This window comes from Bos mutus, chromosome 20 (assembly GCF_027580195.1).
Source record: "Bos mutus isolate GX-2022 chromosome 20, NWIPB_WYAK_1.1, whole genome shotgun sequence".
Classification (NCBI taxonomy): domain Eukaryota; kingdom Metazoa; phylum Chordata; class Mammalia; order Artiodactyla; family Bovidae; genus Bos; species Bos mutus.
The window spans coordinates 50,922,127-50,946,606 of NC_091636.1; the positions used below are offsets into that span (position 1 = coordinate 50,922,127).

At 38.3% G+C, this 24,480-nt stretch overlaps 1 protein-coding gene across 1 annotated transcript in view; it reads left to right on the top strand.

The window, feature by feature from the left end:
* Positions 1-2,114: 2,114 nt before the first annotated feature.
* Positions 2,115-24,480, top strand: part of LOC138984217 (cadherin-12-like) — a 249,080-nt gene continuing 226,714 nt past the window's right edge. Inside the window, exon 1 of the mRNA XM_070357809.1 lies at positions 2,115-2,314. The gene's annotated coding sequence lies outside the window, so the exon portion shown is untranslated. The remainder of the gene's footprint in view (positions 2,315-24,480) is intronic.

The following is a 24,480-nucleotide window of genomic DNA, read 5'->3' on the forward strand; positions in this document are numbered from 1 at the left end:
AATCTACTATGGCACAAAATTAGCTTAACTTAGAATGTACACATCTTAGTTAGTGACCGTCATTGCTCATGGATGGGGTTCGAGAAAATAAGCACTGTCTTAAGTTTTTAAAATGTTTTCAGAAGAAACCACTGTTTCAGGTGCTTAGAATGAAGCTTAGACAAATAGGAGACCAGAATGTTTTAACTGGAAGACCAGCTAAACATTAGAACCATGGAATCCATCAGATTTTCATTCACAAGTGTTAGGTTAACAGCTAGCCAGGATCCTTGCAGAAGAAATTAGCAGTTATATTTCCTGTTTGCTATTTATTTTCAGTTTATTTATGCGCTTCAGTTTTTATTTAAGCAGCTCTTTTCTACTTGAGTCCTCTAATGCCAGTCAATAATTGAATAACGGATTTCCAGCTTAATGGTGGCAGGAGTTATTCTCCCTTTCCTGAATCTTATTGACTGGGTTTCCTCACCTTCAGCTCTCAACCTTCACCAGCTGAGGGAGCAAGAGACCTCCTCTGCAAGAGAAACCGGATCAGCTCTCCTGGGACTTCTCTCTGGGGCATCCCTGTTTTAAATTCAAGTGTTTGCCCTCCTATCATAGCAACTCAGTTACACTAAAGTTTTACTTTGTCCAAGAAGTCCCATCATCAAAGAGCTTGTATTTTAATGACATACTTTTTTAAAAAAACATTTACTTGGGGATATAGTAGGCAAACCTATTCTCCATTATGTATGATTTGTGCATCCCTTTATTGAAATTTGAGATTTTTCTAAAATACATGTAAATATTATAAATATAGCAATATTTGTATATTGTAAATATATCTTTCTCTCTCTCAATAGCTGCCCCCCTTGCTCGTCTGTCTCTCTCTCTCACACACACATACACACACACACAGACATCAAGGGAATGCCATATGTCCCAAGTGAGACCTACTTGGAAAAGCAGAAATGCTGAACACATCATTGTGAGAGGACATTTGTCAGTTTTTCTCCCTGGCACTGAGATTTTTCTCACCCTCAAGACATGCAAATGACTTTTTTCATCAGTTCTTTTTATATTATTGGAATAATTTTCTCCTATAGAAGTGAGAGTTATCAAAACTTAACCATTTGAGGCTTTGGCATTTAATTAGGTGACCTTTTTGAGAGAATTAGATCTCTAGGAGGAAGAGGTAATTTTTGATATCTGAGGTATTGCAGAGCTTCTCATGTGGTCAATGGATGGGTATCAGCAGGTTGTTAAAGGCACATGACTACGTTTAATATGTTGTTTGACATTTTAGATTCTCTCATTCCCTTGCCTGTTTTTGTTTTAGAAAATCAATATTTCAAAAATAATAGATGATTTTGTTACCTACGATGATGCATTCTCCCATGCTACTCAGGTTAACACTATAATTCAAACATTTTTGGCAAGTGTGATGCTAATTGAAAACGCTATTTGAAAAACTACACAACCTCTGTGTCTAGGTTTGAGTGCGTGCGTCTGTAGGAACCTGTCAAACATGCGTATTTAGTACGAATACTTCCTTTTTTTAGAAATCAGAGTTGCACCCTGGAGGGCTGTGATCAACCTTTAAAAACATTTTACTTAGACAAAGGTTGAAGTATGTATCAGGCTTGGGGCAAAGACAAGCCCAGCTCTCTCTTTTATCACATCGCTTTGAACATTTTTCAGCTTTCGTCTTGCCTTACACATCAGCTCTGTCGGTCGATTAATTGTTTCACTGTACCTGCTATCTAACACGAATGCACCTGGCAAAACAGCAAGAGAAAGCACGTTTATTTCAAGTCCTTCCGCGGCTGACCCCTGTGGTTAATCTCCTTGCAAATTACAATCAGAGTTGGAGTTCGTCCACGAGGCTGGGAAAGACAAGAAACCCAAGTGTCCCCGGTGCCTTTTCCAGTTCCCAGGAGACCCACTAACCCCTCGGCTTGCGCTGCCTGCACACAGGGAGTGTTTCCTGCTAATCAGGTCAATGATTATCGCCCAGCTCCAGGGACCTGACAGCAGCCTATCACAGCAGTTAGGGAGTCTCCAAAGACATCACACTCACCGAGAAGCTCCCCGTTCAGAAACATCGCTTAGTCCTCATTTACTCACTGGAACCTCAGAGGATTTCAGCTTCTCTCTCTCTTTTTCTTTTTCTTTTTTTTTTTATTTGTTCTCTTAGACAGTGAGGGGCTGAACATAAACCGGAAAGAGTATATGCAGCTACTCCGAGGGTGTTGATTGAAAACTTCGTTCTCCCCACCCCGTTCACGGTTGATTTGACTGATTTCTCACCTCCTTCACAGTGAATATTTCAATTAAGGTAAGTGCCGCTTGATCTGAGTGACTGCATGGCGCTGAATTTCTGCATTGAAAGTTCTGACTAAACTGACATTCTGCACTGCAGCAAGTGACTGTTTATGTCAAGAGAAGGCTTAGTTTATAAGCAAGTGTCCTAGAATGAAAGCCGGTGTTAGCGAATCATAAGATTATGGGACAATTTCTTTGGAAATCTTAAGTATTCTGCCTTGCATCGAGAGAAAAATAAAAGGAAATATGAAAAGAGAGTTAATTTCTCATTTTACCTTTTAAAAGAAATCTAGAGAATTGTGCGGCACTAAGGTAACTTGATTTTGATTGAAGTATTTTGTTGATGTCATCTGGTAAAAGCTCTCAGTCTAAAAGCTTCAAAGTTAAATCAGATGGAAAGAAAATTTGCAAATGAGAGTTGGGATTTTGTGCAGCATTTTACTTTAACAACGTTCCTGAGCTCCCTCTGGGTTGAAGGATTTAAGACTAAATCCCTGAATATTTTAATAGTGTCCATTTAGCAATTAAAATTTAAATAAAGTTTCTGATGTAGCTGTTAAGAGAAATGAACCAAAAAGAATTATCATGCCACTGATATGATTTATGGTTTTTATATGAGAAATGAATTTTTATGAGGTAGATTAATAAAAAAATTTCTTTCAAAATACTTATTTTGATGGGAGAATTCTTCAATAATATATTCAGTTTATATGTTTATTGATATCTTGGCTATTATGTTTGAAGTTGCACCTTGTTATCAAACAAGAGTGAACTAGGTTAAACTTGTGTTTTACATGAATTAAGGCAATTCTCTAGGTAATTTAGACAAGCTAGCTTGCATTATTTCTTTTAAATCCCTTTTTCCCATAAGTTTGTTAAAAAATATCTAGAGAGAATGGAAACAACTCTTTCAAAGTTAGATTTAATTATATGAACTTTTTCTTTCCTATTTTACTTTGCATGTGTAAACATAGTAAGTATAATTTTATCCCACATCATGTAAATTTCTATGAAATAAAAAAATAAAATTATTTTATCCCTATAATTATGTATGGCAAATTGATCGCTTAGCACTCTAACCACATGAGTGAATAATAGCAACCGCTTACCTTGTTATGATGTAGAATTTATAGTTCAAAATTATTTTCTAACAATGAGACAAACATTATTTAAAATACAAATGTATATTGTCATGAGATAATGCTTACACAGTTTGAATTTCAACAGCATCTGTTATGCTAAAGCACAAAGTAAAATCTAGTTGCTTTTGTATAAAGATTTATAATGGTATCTTAGATGCACTTTTTAAAATGAGTGCTCATATTTCATGAAATGCTGTTTCTGCCTTTCTCCTATGGATATCTTGAGATGGGACATTTTATAGAGATGTCAAAACAATGTTTATATTAATTGGCTAGCCTTCCAAAATCTCTAGAGAGCTTTTTAGGCTGATGTTATTGCTTCCCCCACAGGAATAAAATATTTTTAGGACACCCATAGGCACTGATGTGTACTAGTTGGTTGTCTGTATGTTTTTAGCCAGTCTGAAGACATTTATTTCCCTCTGTTGCACTGAGACTTTTCATTTCTCAAGAGAGGTGCTTTTTCAACTGATTAAAGATACCTTGAGAAGTGTTGACTAGTTGCTGTCATTGAGTCTTTGGCATGTTCTTTGTTTATACTTTAAGCAACATTGATAGACAGGACCCAAGATTTTCTTCATTCTCTTTTAATATGTAATTAATTACATATTAAATTACAGGACCCAAATAGGGTCACATCTGTTAGTAACAGACTTATTCATTCCTGATAACATCTCTGTATTATGAACTATTCTTTGTACCAAATTAAAAATCCATATGATATCCTACCCAGTGAACTTTTCTTGTTTGTTGTTGTTAGTCACTAAGTCATGTCCAAAATGGCAACCCACCCCAGTATTGTTGCCTGGAAATTCCATGGACAGAGGAGCCTGGTGGCCTATAGTCCTTGGGATCACAGAGTCGGACATAACTGAGATCTGAGCACCGCACTAAGCACAAGTCATGCCCAACTCTTGCAACCCCATGGACTGTAGACTTCCAGGCTTCTCTGCCCTTGGGATTTCCAGGCAAGAATACTCAAGTGGGCTGTCATTTCCTTTTCCAGCAGATCTTCCCCACCTAGGGATAAAACCCAGGTCTCCCTCACTGCAGGTGGATTCTTTACCACAAGCCACCTGGGAAGCCCAAGATGTACTGAATCAATGTACATGACCCTTGAAAGATGTGCTTAGTGTGTAATGAAATATTTATTTTAAAACATAAAGGCAGTTGTAGTTTTTGTTTAAAAAGATAAATGATTTAAAGGGATTTTATCAGTGTAACTTTTGCTTTAATTTGGATTACATATTAAAAGAGAATGAAGAAAATCTTGGGTACATTTGAGAACTAGGAGTTGTTTATGTTGGGTAGCATCTGCTGCTTGAATCAGACTTTTTTTTTCTTGTAGTATCCCCAGGTTCCACCCTACCTCTTGGTTCCATATTGACTCCTGTTTTTTTATTCATTTGATGGTAATTTATTCCTTCTATGAGATAAGAAAACATAGGATAACCTCACTTAGAATAGGCAGTTTCAAAATTTTAACAACAACAACAACAAAATCTGTTAAGACTTTATAAAACTTGTCTTATGATTTATAACCTGCTCCTCGGTAGGTGATATTTTCAATAAAAGACAATGGGGAGAGACAGTGTCTACTGGACTCTTGAATGCCAGAGAGTTGGGGTATAAATTTTGTGTGTATGATTATATCATCATCAGGTCAAAATGGGGTTGATGCCAATTTATTTACCCCAATTTTCCAGGTGATGCAGCCTGGGAGACTGGGCTGGGGAAGCTGTGATTCAAACTTAGGTCAGATGGTATTTAAAGCTCTTTACACTATACATTTCATCACTTTGTACATGGTGACCTTTTCCAATATTTAATGTGATACTCATGAATATTTTAAGATGATTTTTAAGATAGTGGAGCTCAATTATATCACCTTTAGAATAGTTTAATTCTTGTTACTCAAAATAAATGAGTTTGTAAGCTCCATAGCCAGCAGTGCTTGAAAGAAGCATATACTTTGTTCTTTTAGGTACTGAAAGAGCTTAATGCTCAAGTCTTTGCATCAAGCTGGTTCTGATTACTACTGACAGAAAAAGCACTCTACTATTGAGATAATCAGTACTGAAATTGAGTATCTGCAATATAAACATCTTTCCAAGAGAGGTAGACATACTGTCAAGATAAAATCAAAGAGTATAGATATAAAGCCCATGACTCTTATATTGAAACGCAATTAAAAGGACGTTAAGGAGAAGTTATGTTCATGGCAAAATAAATTCACAGTATTAGAAAAAATAAACAAGTTAACAGTTGGATTGAGTGTTCGAGAGTAGTCTAAAAAAAGATAGATTGAAATGTTCAGGAGTCTGTTTGCACTACTGACTTTACATAAGCCTTTCCATATGTACACAGAGATTTGTTGAAGCTAATTATGTTGATATTGTGACAATATTATCCAAAGCAAAATTTGATTCAACCTAGGAAGGCAATGGCAACCCACTCCAGTACTCTTGCCTGGAAAATCCCATGGACAGAGGAGCCTGGTAGCCTGCAGTCCATGGGGTCGCTAAGAGTCGGGCACGACTGAGCGACTTCACTTTCACTTTTCACTTTAATGCATTGGAGGAGGAAATGGCAACCCACTCCAGTATTCTTGCCTAGAGAATCCCAGGGACAGAGGAGCCTAGTGGGCTGCCGTCTGTGGGGTCACACAGAGTCGGACACAACTGAAGCGACTTAGCAGCAGCAGTAGCAGGAAAAAAGTGAGAGATGTTATAAAATTAGGATTGACCTGAAAAATCTTTTATGATGAGCTGTATATCCAAAGACATGTTGACATGGTACTGAAAGCTAGATAAGCTGCATAGTTATAAAATATGATCCTTTCTTATGCTCTAACATGTTCTCAAACACTTAAACAGATAATATTGAACCAGATACTGCAAACGATGGATTCAATAATGATTAGAAACATGATCAAGAAATGTAAAATCTCCAGTTACCAGCAGTTTACTTTCCATTCTCTAGATTTTATGGTAAGCTATTGGCTTATCCTAGTGGTGTATATATGAATAACAGAAAGACAAGGTGTACAGATAATCTCCTTTATTACTATTCCAAAAGAATCGACATGATCTATAAAAAGCAATATTTCTATATTAGCCCTGAAAGTGTCTGTCAGTGTGATGTTAAAAGGTCCACTATTTTACAGACTGCCCACTTGTTATGCAGAGCAACCACCATGCTGAGGTCTTGCCACCCAGAAAGTATGGCTGTATGTCTAGACTCCACAAGCCACTGTAGATATGACGAAAGATGAAGGTCTATGACAGCCATTTCCAGAGTGGCCAATGGCTATCATGTAACCTTTCAAAATAAGCATGCCAATAAAGTATGTGTATGTAACACATAGCTGATTTAATGACCTTAAATATAAATTCAATGTGGTTAAACAGCGGTAGATGGGCAGGAGCAGAAGTCAAGAAACATGGGGATGATGGTCTGCAGAAATTATGAATAAGCTGAAGTCATGAAGTTGGTAGGCAATAAAGAAGTTAATTCCCTTAGCTCAATGAAAAGGCAAACATTTTTTGACTCACTATAACGACTAAACACAAAAATGAAGGAGTGCTCCCTGCGGAGCACAGTAAGGCTATGTTATCCTGGGTGGTATTCCAGACACACCATGCCGTGGTGAGACTTTTTCCTGTTTTCCACATTTTTCTCTGCAGTTTCAGTTCCATTAACCAATTCAAGCTGAGCACATCTGTGTTTCTTACAAGCTAAAAGACTATAATTGGCCCAGCATCATACATATTCATAGTCTCAGTAGACAATGAAAAAGTCAGAAATATTTAGTGGTGGAAAGTATAGGTTCTAGGTTCAATTACCTGGGGTCAAATCCCACTGAGCGCATTTGCTAGCGCTGTGACAAGTCAGTTAGGGTGTCTCAACTTTAATTTTATGAACTTTAAACTGGAGCAAATGATAATACCAATCCCATAGCAGCATTGTGTAAAATAGAAGTGATTATTAATACAACACATTTACAGTGGCTCAGATGCTCAGGAAGTAATAATTATTATTATAAACCAGAAACCTTATTAGTCCCTCACCTTATCTGTCAAGAAGAAAAATGTGGGGCATTTTTTCTCCTTAAAAATAATGCATCCTTGGAGCTTACCAGAAGCTAGAACTGTGTCCTGACACTGCTAATATCAGTACATTTGAATTTTAGGAACACATATATATATATTTTTTTCTTCTATTGGATTTAGACAGACGGGTGGATGTTGTTTTGAAGAAAGCAATTTGGGAGATAGCTTAGATAAATCTGCCTATTTTGTCAATGGCTGCTTACATGCTATAAAAACAGGCTTGAATAGGTGAGAACATAGACTGTAGTGTGTCCAAAGCTGGAATTATTCGCTATTGTATCTTTCACAGAAAAAGTATGCTGGCTGCTTGTTTCAGTTCAGTTCAGTTCAGTTGTTTAGTCATGTCCAACTCTCTGTGATCCCATGAACCGCAACATGCCAGGCCTCCCTGTCAAAGAGAAGCAAATTCATGAAACTAATTTATATGAAATATGATTTTATTATGAGCATAAGAAATATTCTGAGGCATACTTGTAAAATATTTTGAAGATGACTATCTAAAAGTCTATTTCCTGGTAGAATCAAGCCTATCGTTTTCTCTTGTCTACTAGCTTATCTGTATCTTGCTATAGAATTTATTATTTTATATTTTTCGCTGTGCTGGGTCTTTGTTGCTGCATGCGGGCCTTCTCTAGTTGCATTAAGTGAGGGCCCCTCTCTAGTTGTGGCATCAGAGAAGGCAATGGCACCCCACTCCAGTACTCTTGCCTGGAAAATCCCATGGATGGAGGAGCCTGGTAGGCTGTACTCCATGAGGTCACTAAGAGTCGGACACGACTGAAGTGACTTAGCAGCAGCAGCTCTAGTTGTGGCATACAGGCTTCTCATTGAGATGGCTTCTCTTGTTGCAGATCACAGGCCCTAGAGCACCCGCTCAGTAATTGTAGCACATGGGCTTTGTTGCTACGTGGCATGTAGAATCTTCCCAGACCCAGCATCAAACCTGTGTCCCTTGTATTGGCAGGAGGATTCTTAACCACTGGACCACCAAGGAAGTCTCTTGCTATGGAATTTAAGTCATTTAGTTATACAGTTGAAAAGTTATCAAATAACATTTATGCATTTATATGTATATGCAAAAGTATTTCATATGTTGTAAGTTGATTCAAGTAATCCCAATAAATGAAATGTATTTTCTTCAAGGGAATTCATCATTTTCCATCCTCCAAGTCACATATTTTTACATTTTGTTATACATAGGGATATTCCTTCCCTGGTGGCTCAGAGGTTAAAGTGTCTGCCCGCAATGCGGGAGACCTCGGTTTGATCCCTGGGTTGGGAAGCTTCCCCTGGAGAAGGAAATGGCAACCCACTCCAGTATTCTTGCCTAGAGAATCCCATGGATGGAGGAGCCTGGTGGGCTACAGTCCATGGGGTCACAAAGAGTCAGACACGACTGAGCGACTTCACCTTCACTATACATAGGGATCAGTGACTCTGGGTCTCATTCCTGGAGTACTGATTTAGTAGATCTGACAAAAGACCCAGGAAACAGTTTTGAGATATATGCAGGTTATTCTGAAGATATCAGAATATATTGGAATGTGGCCTAATCACTGCATATCTGTCTAATATGCAGGCAAGTCGAGAATTGCTGTTATAGAACAGCAGCTCCTGACTTGAGCCTGTTGAGAGATTCTGGAGTGGAGTCCAGGTTCTGGGTATCCACCAACCTCCCAGGAATACTGACGCAGCTGATCAATAAGTGCTGCTCTAATTCTTCCCCACACTGCTCTTTGGGTGCTTCTGGAGTATTTGAGGGCCTACATAGGACATGACTTACAGCCCAGCTTACCTGGGTTAAAGGTTGATAAAACTCTCAAGAAGCTTTTTCATTACAGAAAGATAAAATTTGAGAAACATTTTACTTATTGTTTATTTCCACTTACTCACTCTGGATATAAAGTTCTATAAAGCAGCATATTTCCGTTTAATATCTACTTATTTATTTGGCTGCATTGTGTCTTAGTTGTGACACATGGACTCTAGTTGTGTTGACTGGACTTTGTTCTGTGCATGTGGGAATCTTAGTTCCCGGAGCAGAGATGGAACCGGTGTCCCCTGCATTGCAAAACAGATTCTTAACCACTGGACCACCAGTGAAGTCCCAAGCTATGTGTTTCTAGCATGTTGCTAACATGCTTAATTCTTTGCTAACACTTGCTATGGTCCATAGGATCACAAGAGTCAGTCATGACTAAAGCAACTTAGCACACACACACGAACAGTATTTAATTCAAAGCATCGCCAACATATTTCATTCTTTGCAGTTCAGAAGGAGCAGGGTGATCATTGCTTTTCCAATTCTACTTCTCAATGGGTAGAAATTTTTGACTTTAGCACTACCCGGGATAGCTCTATACCAGGGTTCCAAACTCATCACAAAAGGCTGACTTCTCAAATAGCATTTCAGTTCTCTTCATCTTAGGAATGCAGTCCTAAAGCTTCATTATTTGTCACTTCAATTTTTCTTCTCTCCCAAAAGTAAATGGCAAGGATACAGGTTTCAGCTCTCTCACCTATTTAACCTTTTATCTCTTTTTATTCCCAACTGCCAAATTTCTTTGTTCTTACTCAAATCTACAAAGGACAAAGGGAAATATATGTTATTAGTATGGACACAAATTTTGGATAACTTATATTAATATTATTAAAATTGAAAACCTGCCCATATTTTCCCCCATTATTCTTCTATATTGTTTTCTTCTAGAATGCCTAGCAATTAATTAAATGTAAACTTTTAAATTTATTTGATTTTTTTTTTTTTTTTTGGTCTCCCTGCCCCTCATTAGATATTAGAATGTAAGCTGCATGAGGGCAGGGATTTTTGTTGTTGTTATTTTTTTTTCTTGTGTTTATAGCTGCTTACCAGTGCCAAAAATAGAGCCTACCATAGAGTACATTTTCAGAAAATATCTACTGAACAAAAAGTGAACGGATATTCCAAACTAATCTGTTATAGGGGCTGTATGTTATGATTAAGGCAACTACCTAAATAATGAGAGTTTTGCTTTTCTTAGGACTGGGTAAGTTTCAAGCATGTTTCCCCAAAGTCCTCCATTCGTCCACTTAATGTACTTAGTTTTAGTGTGTACCTCTTAGGTATCAGGCACTCTGCTAGCTGCTATGGACACATATTGACAAGTCCTAATTCCTCTGAATAGCATACTCTGCCCATTAGTAGCAGGGAGCAGACAAGAGAAAGACCAATTATAACACACTCTGGTATGTAATCATGAAAGATATGTAGAAGATGTCATTACTGCCGGGAGAGAGCTCCTGACTTAACTTGGAGTGGACATGGAAAACTTAATAGTAGTTTCCTGAGTTGTAAATGAAAGGATAGCTGGAATTAAGACAGAAGGGGAAGGGTTATAAGCTACTACTGGGCATGGCACTATGTCCAGAAGACACAGAAAACTCCTGAGCCCCCTCCAGAACCGCATTAGTTTGACATAATGTTATGATGAAGTGTTGTATGTGTAAGAAGAGGCAACTTCACATTTGTCTATGTAAAGTGTTTGAATTTCAACCCAGGAATAATGGGAGCTCATTTAAGAATTTTAATAATGTGAGAGACAGATTTCTTGATGCTTTATTCTGAATTTTGCATTATATTTTCACTACTTCAAGTTGAGTATATATGTATGTATGTATGTGTGTGTATATATATATATATATATATATATATATTTCATTTATATATATATAAATGAAAACAAAAATATATCAGGAAGAAAATTAGATTTGGTGGGCTGAAGGAAGAGAGAATAAGATACTCCTAAAATGTTATACCAAGGGTTTGTAAAAGTTCACAAGCAGGACTCGAAACTAAACCAGAGGTTGAATGAGCATGAAATGGGCCAAGGATGTATCCATATGTGACGTTCAGGGACTCTGTTTTGCAGGATTAGGTGAGCAAATTTATTTCATTTCCTGGGTTTAGGAAAAATGGCAGGGTTTATGAATGACCATACCTACTTATTTTGACATTGAGTAGAATTTACACTCTCCTACCTCTGGACTGTGACCTAATAGAAAAACCTCCATTCTTGTCTGGACATTTGCAGGGCAATCAAATTCAAATTGAACTATTTAAATTTGATAACCCTGACATTCTTAGCAGGCTAACATGTTAACCCTTTCATTCCATGGGTAGAATACTAGGTATTACTCCAGCAGAAGCTGCTTATTTTGTGGACTACTTTGTGGTGTTGTCATTGTTAACTGTAGCCAAAATTAAATAGCAGATGTCCTTTACTCACAGTTTTTGTCTTACCATTATACCCCAAATCATCCTTTTTGTTTCTGTCCCCTTAGTGTTGGTCTGGTAGGTACCACTTATTGTCCGGTGGTAGTTTCTCCAGTTGGAACCATAATCTCTGTGAAGATAGAAGTCTTGTTTTATTCACTTCTTAAGCCTCAGTATCTAGATACATATCTTTCATATAGCTGTTTATGATATGTTAAAGGAAAGAAAGAAAGGAAGCAGGATGTGGAGGAAGAAAAGAAGGTGGGGAAGGAAGAAGGGATCACTGCATCTTCTCATCATACTATTCTGTCTTTAGCAGCTCAGCAAATGATACTCTAACCTACCCTGTAGGCCAAGTTAGAAACCCAGCTCTCATCTTTGCCTTTGCATCTTACATATTCAACGAACATCTGGTCCTTTCAATCTTCATCTTTAAATCTTTCTCACTTGGATTTTCATCCTTGCCTCCCCACATTTCACACCTCCATCATCTGTTCCTTGCTTATGATCTCTATGTTAAACTCTTTTTCACACAGTAATGTTCCCTAATCCCAGAAGACTGACCTCTCTGACAGTCTTGATCACATGACTTCTGTGTTAAATATTTCCCTTGGAGGAAGGAGAGGGTGGAACAAAGTGAGAAAGTAGCATGGGAACATGTATATTACCATGTGTGAAATTAGATAGTCAGTGGGAATTTACTGTATGACTCAGGAAACCCAAATCAATTGCTCTTGACCACCTAGAGGGGTGGGATGGGGTGAGAAGTGGGAAGGAGGTTCAAGGAGGAGGCTGCTGCTGCTAAATCACTTCAATATGTCTGACTCTGTGCAACCCCATAGACGCTAGCCCACCAGGCTGTGCCGTCCCTGGGATTCTCCAGGCAAGAACACTGGAGTGGGTTGCTATTTCCTTCTCCAATGCATGAAAGTGAAAAGTGAAAGTGAAGTCGCTCAGTCTGACTCGAAGAGTCTGACTCTTTGCGACCCCATGGACTACAGCTTACCAGGCTCCTCCGTCCATGGGATTTTCCAGGTAAGAGTGCTGGAGTGGGTTGCCATTGCCTTCTCCGCAAGGAGGAGGGGATATGTAAACCTATGGCTAATTCATGTTGATAATACAGAAGAAACCAGAACAATATTGTAAAGCCATTACCCTCCAATTAAAAATAAGTTTAAATAAAAAGGGCTTCCCTTGTGGCTCAGCTGGTAAAGAATCTGCCTGCAAAAGACCTAGGTTTGATACCTGAGTTGGGAAGACCCCCTGGAGAAGGAAAAGGCTACCAACTCCAGTATTCTGGCCTGGAGAATTCCATGAGCTGTATAGTCCCTGGGGTCACAAAGAGGTGGACGTGGCTAAGCAACTTTCACTTTCTTTCCCTTCAAATAAAAAAAGCAAACAATGACAAAAAAAAAAAAAAAAAAAGAGCCTATAAAAAAAATATAAGATTTCCCTTGGAATGTCGCCTTTCTTTTAGGATATCATCGCACCCTTCATGAAACATCCATCTTTATGGATGTTCTGGGTGCTGCAAATCTCTAGTCTCACCTAACCCCTAGCAGCCTGTTTCCCAGCCGCCTTTGATTCCTTATTCCTGAGATTTCATGTCCACCACCCAACATATTAAGTTAGCTTTTTGCCTGGCTAGATCTCTTGACCTGAAGAGCACAAGATGTCACTTCATCGAAATAGTTTTCAACCCCTATTTGTCTAGTAAAGTGCTCCTCCTCCATTTTCTGTAATGAACTTTATTCCCCTTCTACTCCAATCTCAGAACTCATTACACCATTGAATAATGTAAAATTCCAAATTCTTCCATGGCAGTGTCTACGGGAGTTTTATTCACTATTGTATTCCTGGTGACAGACACTAACATATATAAATTCTTTGTAAACAAGGACAGGTAATATAATTCTCTGAATTCAAGAACAATAGTTTATTCATAAGCATCTTTCTTCCACTTGGGTAGTTAAGTTTCTGCCATTCTGAAGAGAAATTTGCACCTCCATGTCACCTTTATGAAATGTCAAAAAACACAAATGTAGAGGAACAGTTTGATTAATTAAAAAATTTGCCATGCCAGTAACCACTGATATTATTTAATATGTTTCATACATCTTATGGACTACGAAGATATCTTATACTTTAATGAATAGTAAAAGTTGTTCACACACGTTTGGTAAAGGTCACCTATTTTCAATCAGCGCCTTTCTGTGTAATAACTTGGTGACATTTCTTATCCACTTGTGATCAATGAACATGCATATTTCAACTCAAAAGTCCATTCTCTTCACAGGACTACTCTTACATTCTTATTTCATAAATAGATGATGTTTGGGGGCAGGGGAACTACTCTGATTCTTATTCTTAGGCTTTTTGATCTTTAAAGGAAAATAACTGGTAGAACAAACAATAGAAATTGACTATACTTGAGAATCAGTTGTCAAAAAGCACATCCTGAAGATACACTTTGATCTTACATGTTTAAGGAATGATTTCACTGTTATGTTTAATATTACCATAATTAAACTGTGCTTTATTGCTTGTCCTTTATATGAGATGAGGTGAGATGCTATGAAAATCAATATAGAGTAAACAACAGCATTAATCCTGGAAAGTATTTCTCTCACAGATATTTGGAAGCAATCTTCCCTGGAACCATAATCCTCAAAAGGAAATTGCAGTCCTTGCAGAAACACAGTTTGGGTCATCTGGGTCTAGGTCTCTGGATTTTTCTAAAAGCCTTCACAAGGCATAAATGACATTTTAAATATCTTGTCAGTGAAAGAAGTGATTCTTAATGCAGATTTACCAAATATAATTTTTTCCCCAGTGGTCCCGAAGGTAAACATTTCAAAGGCAGAGAGAAGCATAACACCAAGATAAATATTGTTACTAGTGTCTAAGGAGGAATATCATATTAAAATAATAGAGAAATATTTCTTGTCAGAAAATATAATATCCATGATTCTATATCTACTCAAACATATAATTAGACATCAGAATTTTTTTTTGTCTACTGGATGCTATGTTATTTTGTTTTTCTGATATTTTAGAAAAAGAAAAGACCCAATTATGCTGTGGTCTGCAGGCATGGGGAGAGGTGGACATCACCCCACTTTTAGGCAGCGAAGAGTGAGCACAGACAACACAAACTAGGCAACTAATAGAAGTGTCACAGTGATTCCTTTGGAGAAACAAAGCTTATTGTGTAATGATGGCCTAATGGTGTGTTACAAGTGTTCTTGAACAATATACTAACTTATGAAGCTACCAACCCCTTCGCAGTCCCACTCTCTTCCGGTACTTTCTAGGTTCACTTTTTAGAAACTCTTGTGTTGTGTACCTCTCTTACCTCTTTATGACCTGTGACATGGAGCCTCTTCCCTATCTTTTGTTTGTGTGTCCATTGTAGCATCCTGCTCAAGAAGTTTGGTGATTCTTCTTTCAGTAGAAGCTAGAAAGTTAACATAGTTTGCTTCCTAAAGTAACTCATTTAATCTTTGGAGAAGCTGAACTGGGAAAATATTCCCTAGTTTAAGTAGAATTCTGTACTCATAGATAAATTCTGCACCCATATCTTAGAACCGTGTAAATCAAATATTAACTTTTAAACCACTTTCAGCTGCTTCTGAAAAGTAGGTGTCGGTCAATAAGCAAGGTAAAATTCTCTTCCATGTGAAAAGAAAATGAATTATTGATGGTGCCCAGATGCTGCATCCTTGGTATTATAGTGCTTCCTACACAATTTGTGTCTGCTGCTGCTGCTAAATCGCTTCAGTCGTATCCAACTCTGTGCAACCCCATAGACGGTAGCCCACCAGGCTCCCCCATCCCTGGGATTCTCCAGGCAAGAACACTAGAGTGGGTTGCCATTTCCTTCTCCAATGCAGGAAAGTGAAAAGTGAAAGTGAAGTCGCTGAGTCGTGTCCAACCCCTAGCGACCCCATGGACTGCAGCCCACCAGGCTCCTCCATCCATGGGATTTTCCAGGCAAGAGTACTGGAGTGGAGTGCCATCTCGGTTCTGCAATTGTCCATTTTCCCCTTTTGGACACATTGCAGCATTGAGGTTTTTTTTTTTTTTTTTTTGATAGAGTTCTTTTATTTTTAGGGATTATTATACTGTTTTTTTTAATTGGAGGATAATTGCTTTACAATATTGAGTTTTTTTCTGCCATACATCAACATGAATCAGACACAGGTATACATATGTCTCCTCACTCTTGAATCACCCTTTCATCACCCTCCCCATCCCACCCTCTAGGTTGTCGCAAAGCACTGGGTTGAGCTCCCTATGTCATACAGCAAAATCCTAGTGGCTATCTATTTTACAGATGGTAATGTGTATGTCTCCATGCTTCTCTCTCAATTTGTCCCACCCTCTTATTCCCCTGCTATTTCCATAAGTCCGTTCTCCGTGTCTGCACCTCCACTGCTGCCATGCACATAGGTTCATCAGAGCCACCTTTCTAGATTCCACACACTTATGTTGAAATACAATATTTGTCTTTCTCTTTCTGACTTACTTCTCTCTGCACAATAGGCCCTAGCTTCATCCCCCTCATTAAGACCAACTCAGATGTGTTCTTTATAGCTGAATAATACTCCATTGCATATACATACCACAGTTCTGTATCCATTCATCTGTCGATGGACATCTATGTTGCTCCCATGTCCTATCCATTGTAAAAAGTGTTGCGATGAACATTGGGGTACATACATCTCTTTCAATTATAGTTTTCTCGGGGTATAGCATGGAGTTCTTGAGAGACCATGTGCTCTCTTTCCTCTGATCCACACCAGATACAAAAATTAGACCCCCTTTTCCTTTTGCTTGCTTTACCAAATAAATAATAAAACTTGTCAAGTTTGGTAAACATTTCAAAATCCTGAAGTTGCAAAGAAGGGTGACCCTGCCAACATTACACTCATTGAAATATTTCATAGGTTTGGCTTTCTAAGAGGAAACTCCAGAATTAAAAGTATTTTTGTCCATATGGAGCCATTGTCTATGAGAGTAAAAGTATACCTTCAAGCATCAGCCTTGAGTTTTGTGTGTAAACTACTTGCTAAATATAACAGAAATGTTGAAGTGAAATAGTAATTAAAAAAAAATAGGCTTTTCCTAGGTCCTGGAGCTACTTATCTAAATCTGACAAAAAACATAACAACACATGCAGATGGAAGGAGCTTAGCATTTAGGTTGCTGGATATAATTTAAATAGCAGACACAGTTTGTTAGGCATTCTGCTCTTTTGGCATTAGTTATGATTTTGCCATAAAAATAAAAATATTTAAGAATGTCAAAAATGCCTGTTTCCAACATTTTCTAATAGATAAATTGTCAGATTATGCAGTAATCATCTCTATATCATGTTCATAAAAGATCATTTGGTGTGTAAAATAAATTTGAAGTCTAGTTTCAACATTTTTGGTAATTATATAAAATGAAAGTACAATGAAAGAGTAAAAGTGTCATAGCATTATTCACTTAGGCAACATTATGAATGCTTTTTGAGAGGGGATTGACTGACAAGAGGTGAAAAATGTAGGTGTCTGAAGTCTGGAAATGGCCATCTGGATATGAATGGCATCTACATGGATAGAGACAGACAGACACTTGTAGTATGATTCTTTTTCTTTTTTTTTGTATGATTCTTAAATAATTAAAAATTATATACACCACATGGTTAGCTAAGAACTTTGTTATAATTATAAATAATTTGTTTCTTTTCTTTTCAAATAGTATTGACTGATTTTTATTGTAAAGAAAATAACATGCTATTAGGTTATTTTTATTATCATAATGGATTTTGTCTCACCAATTTGCAAGTGAAGAGCACCATGCAAAATCTTCTAGAGGTTTCAAACTGATTTCACCCAGATACGTAAAAAAATGAAGAAACATGTTAAGAATTTTCTGCAAGATGCATATAAAGGTATAAACCAGAAATCCCATACTTGTTTTGATACTATGTAAATTTTAAAAATAATGATTTTGTGTAAGACAGAGTTTGAAGCACAAATGAAATAACCACCTCAAACTTTTAACTGGACAGATGTATCTTAGGAAAAAGTGCTAATAATATCACATTTTAGACGAGGACCCTGAAATAAGGACGCTTTACCAATGCTGCTGCTGCTGCTGCTAAGTCGCTTCAGTCATGTCCAACTCTGTGCGACCCCATAGACGGCAGCCCACGAGGCTCCCCCATCCTTGGGATTCTCCAGGCAAGAACACTGGAATGGGTTGCCATTTCCTTCTCCAATGCATGAGAGTGAAAAGTGAAAGTGAAAGTGAAGACGCTCAGTCGTGTCCAACTCTTAGCAACCCATGGACTGCAGCCTACTAGGCTTCTCAGTCCATGGTAGGCTCCTCCGTCCATGGGATTTTCCAGGCAATAGTACCGGGGTGGGTTGCCATTGCCTTCTAGAGTTACACTATTACAATCATTGATCATATATCAAACTATACATTTGATCAGCTGCTTCAAGTCTAGTCATCATTTCTGTTGAAGGCTCAGTCATATACTTGGTAATACAAGAAATAATGATCTTGTGAAACAAGCAAAATATAAATGGTATACTTAATAACATTAGTGGAATTAAAAGGAAATATTTTAGCCATGAGCCTCCCACACCAGTTTTCTTTTTTAAAGATTGTCAAGACTAGGGAATGGGTCACTCAGAGCAGAAGTCTGATTTTTCATGTGGCTCAAATGTGTTACATTAAAGGATTTATCAGATACAAAAATGCAGCATTCAGTTTGGATTATAGCACAGATATCTCCCTGAGATGCTGTAAGGTGTCAAGGGTCTTGCAGTTGTGTAGCACTGCCTTTCTCATCATAGAGATCTCAGAATTCAATAGGCTAATAGCCCAGTTACTACCATTTAAAGCTTATGAAAGTTGTCAAGGCTTAGATGGTGGTCAATTTTATCCTCCAACCCCATTAAAGGTGCACACACACACACACACAAGCTGCTAAATGGTCATACCAGTAGAATATAGATCTTTGACCCATTGGGATCATACCAATGGTAGATTGGTTGGGGTTACCTGTAATTTGTTAACATGTATGACCTTAAATTCTTGGGAATCCCAGGCTACACTTTCATATCATCCCAGTAGACGTCAAGGCCATAAATTAGTGCCACAAATCCACTGAGTTCCATACCAGTCACTCTCTCTAAGGGTAATAACAGGCATACTTCATAAAGCACGCAGCCTTGTCTCATAAGTACCAGGTTGATCATTTTTAGTATGATTTAACCATTCCCAACATAGAGGAGCCTTTAAACTTAAATGACCATACCTGGTGTTAACTATGTTGATCCTCCCCATAACTGTCAGGGTTTTCCTTTTAATAGATGAGAAGTTAATTTTTTATTGAGACTTAACTCATCACTCCAATTGAGTTTAAATGACCCTAAAGGAAAACTTTGGCCACCTCATGCGAAGAGGTGACTCATTGGAAAAGACCCTGATGCTGGGAGGGATTGGGGTCAGAAGGAGAAAGGGATGACAGAGGATGAGATGGCTGGATGGCATCACTGACTTGATGGACATGAGTTTGAGTAGACTCCGGGAGTTGGTGGTGGATAGGGAAGCCTGGCATGCTGCAATTCATGGGGTCACAAAGAGTCAGACATGACTGAGCGACTGAACCGAACTGAAGAGAAAACTCAAATCTATGGCCAACCTCAGAGCAGGTATTTTTAATTGGCCAGGTGAGAGGATCCCATCTAGAATTATTATGAATAGATAGAACAGGACTGAACACTCATCTAAAACAAATTTCCTAGAGGGTATCCAATCAGAGCCCTAAAGAACAGAAAATCCACCAAGGTAGCCCAGAAGTAATAGGCACAGGTAATTGGCCACAACCCAACAACTGGATTGAGTTTTAAACTAGCATAGAATCATGTCCATGATAGAAAACATGTGATTGATAGGCATAGGTCCAAGGAATCAAGAAAACATTATAAATGATCATAAAAGTCAGATCAGCATCTTGGGCAAGCTGCCTGCTTCTGATGTCATCTTCTCATCCTAGTGTAGTGAGTTTCCTCTGTTTGAGCATTGTTTTAAGGTGAGTTTGAGGTCAGCAGGCCTCTCTATGGACCAGTCCAGCTTAGGGCCCTTTGGAAGTGGGAATACATGCTTTCATAAAAAGCAATAAAAAACAATTTAGAATGAAACAAAAGAGTCGCCTAAACAGAATATAAGTTAACACTACTGGAAGCTACTTATCTTCCAAATCCTCTGCCTTGAGGTCTCTGATGAAAAATACATTTCCCAAGGTTATTTCCACTTTTACATTGCAATAATAAAGGCCCTTGAGTTATACATGCAACTAGCAGATTCTTGCTAATCAGTATCTCATCATGGTATGTTTTTATCTGATTGGCCTTGAGAAAATGAGACGAATCCACTTGGAACACTAAGTTTTGGTGAGAAAAGGAAAGGTCTCTTGCCTGAGGTAATCAACGGGAGAGAAGACCCAGCCAGGAATAACCATGCCTCCCAAACTCAAAGGTACTTGACACTGAGGAAGAGAGGCAAGTGATAAAAACAGAGAAGCCTAAACTAGGCTGAAGATGCTTCAGGAGTCATCTGAGGACTGATTTGCATGTTGAAGTAAATTCTCTTACTCCGTTTTCAGATATCCATTTTTATAGGAACACGTAAGGGGTTGAGAGCTAAGTTCTTCCACCCTTGCCTGCACGCTCAGTCGCTTCAGTTGTGTCCAATTCTGCAACCCCATGGACTGTAGCTTGCCAGGCTCCTTAGTCCATGAGACTCTCCAGGCAAGAATACTGGAGTGGGTTGCCATTTCCTTCTCCAGGGGATCTTCCTGACCCAGGTATTGAACCCAAGTCTCCTGTGGGTCCTGTATTGCAGGCTGATTCTTTTCTGCTGAGCCACAAGGGAAGTCCAAGTTATTCCAACTACTTGAGGTCAATTCAAGTGATTAATATCTGTGACCTGCTTACAAGATACTACCTGGAATGTAACACTATCGATAGCTAGAGAAAATTCTAACTTTTCTTTAAGATCAATAAAGTATATCTATATTATATATAGATATATAAAATATAAATGTATATATAAGTATATATGCATATGTACACATGCATGGTTACACATGTATGCATATGTGAACTTTTATTCATTCATATACACACATATATATAAACATATATTTTCTTCCTCTCTCTCTCTATATATGTAAGTGTATATATATAAACACATACATGCATACACTCTGTTTCCACAGGACATCTGTAATATAACATGCAAAGAAACATGTATCATGTTATTATGTTCTTTTTTAATTCCATCCAGACATCTAGAGTTAAATCTTATCAACAAGAATGTATACTCCTTTTTTTATTATTATCAACAGGTTTGTATGTGTTTTGTGCTCACTCAGTTGTGTCTAACTCTTTGTGGCCCAAGGGACTATAGCGCAACAGGCTGCCCTGTCCATGGAATTTTCCAGGCAAGAATACTGGAGTGAGTTGCCATGCCCTCCTCCAGAGGATATTCCCGAGCCAGTGATTGAATCCACATCTCTTGTGTCTCCTGCATTGGCAGGCGGATTCTTTACCACTGGAGCCACCTGGAAAGTCAACAGGTTAACACTGAGAAAATGTGATTGGGTGGGTGTGTGTAAGTATGAGACAGAGACACCATATGTAAAAAGTGCCTATCATAATAGCTGATAAGTAGCTATTGTTCAGTATTCTTGCCTGGAGAATCCCAGGGACAGAGGAGCCTGTTGGGCTGCTGTCTATGGGGTCGCACAGAGTCAGACACGACTGACGCGACTTAGCAGCAGCAGCTATTGTTCAAAGAAAACAATAATAATTGTTTTTGTTTTTCTTTGCCTTCCCAAGCTTAAAGAGGTCACCAGGAAGCATATCTAGGATTTCAAAGTATATCTAAAAAGGATAGTGATGTAATAATGATTAAAAAGAATGCATTTTTCAGTTCAGCAGATTGAAATTTTGATCTGACCATGATCTGTGCAGACTTAGGGAATTTTCTTCACTTTTTAAGGACCTGGTATCCTTCTCAAGCATAATTCAGGTAATATTCATGACCTCAAAGGTTGCTATACAATGAGATGCCATAATAAATGTGCTTAGCAATGCACCTGACTTAGCAATGCACCTGCCACTGTGGATATTAGCAAGAATTACATTAACTGGGTGGCCCAGGTCCCCATATTTTGCTGGCATTCCCCATGGGTTATTTCAACCTCTCCAGATTTTAGAGTTATCAGTGTCCTAGATAAAACCTTGATTTCCAGGGTCTGTAATAATTTCAAGCTAAGAAAGCCACTGTTTACTCAGTGAATAGAAAGCTAGCTTTGATAGACACCCATGAAAAAGCAAATATCTAAGCCTGGGATATTAAAATAGGATCATATTTTCATCAAGTACCACCTTTATGATGGTACTGCCTTAATTCCTGCACCTCAGACACTCAAAGTCTTCCCTAGTTGTTGGTGAAAGCTCCCAAGGTGCTGGCTCGGGCCCTCAAAACAAGACTCTCTTATTTCCCTCTCTGACCTCCTGCCTTCTTCCTGAGGAGACCATTGTGCTGAAGTCTCCTGGGGATCACAACTCCTCTGGACAACACTGTCCTCTGTCTGGGTCTCATTGCTCACACAAGTGAAGACACAGGAAAAGCACACTGTCCTTCCTTTATTGCTTCATACTTACAGCTTGAGGTCAGGCTACTCACTAAGGTCACACAGAGCATGTAGACCAAGTAGCAAGATGCTTTCATAGAGTAAAGACACAGTGGAAAGAGTAGGATGCAGAAGATATAATCCAGGAGCCAGACAATGTGTCTGCTCTGAAGGCTGCAGGACTGGAGCCTGAAAGTTTCATCTCTGTGAACCCTCACTTGTCATCATCCAGGAGTCAGCTCTCTTCTCCCTACTGGACTATATTCCACTACCTCTTCCCTCACAGAGGCCTGGACCCAGCTGCAGCAAAGCAACAGAGACAGAACTCCAGACTCCACCCTGGGCTTTCATTTTGGAATCCACATCCTCATCTCCAAGTTCTAATGGAAATCTGTGAGAATGTCCACTCATTTCAATTAAAAAAAAAAATTCTTTTTTGCTTCCTCCCACCAAACTATTCGAAATAGAAAAAAATGAGAAGAAAACAGTCCTACATCAATTGTGTCTATGTTAGTCATTCTTAAATGACACCTTGTGCAGGATGTCACAGTTGAACTGGACCAAACCAATCTCATATTCATTCTCTTCTGCAGTGAAAGTGTGCAGTGGAGTTTGCTGGTCATTCAGCAATCCTCTTGAATCTTTGCTCCTACAAAATAGCTACATGAACACCTGAACACTCACAAAAAAAGAGGTCTCCTCAAGAACGCACCTATTACATTCAGCAGGTTAAATAAATGTATATACATACAAAAAAAAAATTCAAAGAAGCAACAACAGACCTGAAAAAAATCTATCTCTAGTCCCTAATAAAAATAGAACAATTACCTTCTTCTATCGTGTATATATTAAAAAAAATGAGTAGCATTGACATATATACACTACCATGTGTAAAATAAATAGCTAGTGGGAAGCTCTTGTATAGCACAGGAAACTCAGCTTGGTGCTCTGTGATGACCTAGAAGAGTGTGATGGGTCTGTGGGAGGCAGCTTCAAGAGGGAGGGGATATGTGAATATGTATAACTGATTAAGTTTCTTGTGCAGCAGAAACTAAGCACAACATTGTAAAGCAATTATACTCCAATTTTCAAAAATAATTTTTAAAAACCAGATGGTATTCAGACAATGTGGAGCTCTACCCCAATGGTCACTTATGCATCTATAGATAGTCCTCAATGGCTAGGAAAGCAGCCTGCAAAAGGAAGGAATATGTGCATATATGTTGTTGAAAACATAAAAAAAATAGGAGTTTCTCCATCATCTAGTATTTACCGCTTCAAAAAACATTACTTTGGAATCTAGTTTCAACCAAGTTACCCTGTTACATTTCTGTATGCTCTTGGTTGGAATTCTGAATATGTTTTCTCATAGAAACATTAAGCTTAAATTTGGGAAGTTTTAAGATGTTTTGTTCACATTAGATTTTACATTCATACAAATGGGTATGCATATTTAATATTCAAAACAGGTTTATATTGAAAACTAATATGCAAGTTAGATAAGATGAAATATATTTGTTAAACTTGCATTTTTACATGCAAAGATGCATGTAAATGCATGTAAATGCAAAGATGCATTTAGCATCTTCCTAAATTGTGATCACGTTCCTCCACATTTCCTCTCTCTACCATGTTCTCAGTTTGTCTTCACTGTGTAACCGTGTCTGCACATTTGCTGTTTTTCTGTTAGATACAGGTGCTCATTCTTGCCGAGACTCAACTTCCTCTACCATACACCGGCTTGCATTCTCTTCTCTTTCATGTCAGTCTCTAGTCATGATCTGTGTAAATTACAAAGTCAGCCTCATCGCTTCTCTGCTTTAAGCCTCCATTGGCGGTCTGTTATCTACAAAATTAGCTCTGGTCTTCCTGACACGGAGATAGGACAGACTCCCAATTTCTCCACCCCCCGCTTCCTGTGCCTCTTGCTATTCCTTTCCCTGGGCATCACCCTTTAGTCATTGTGAA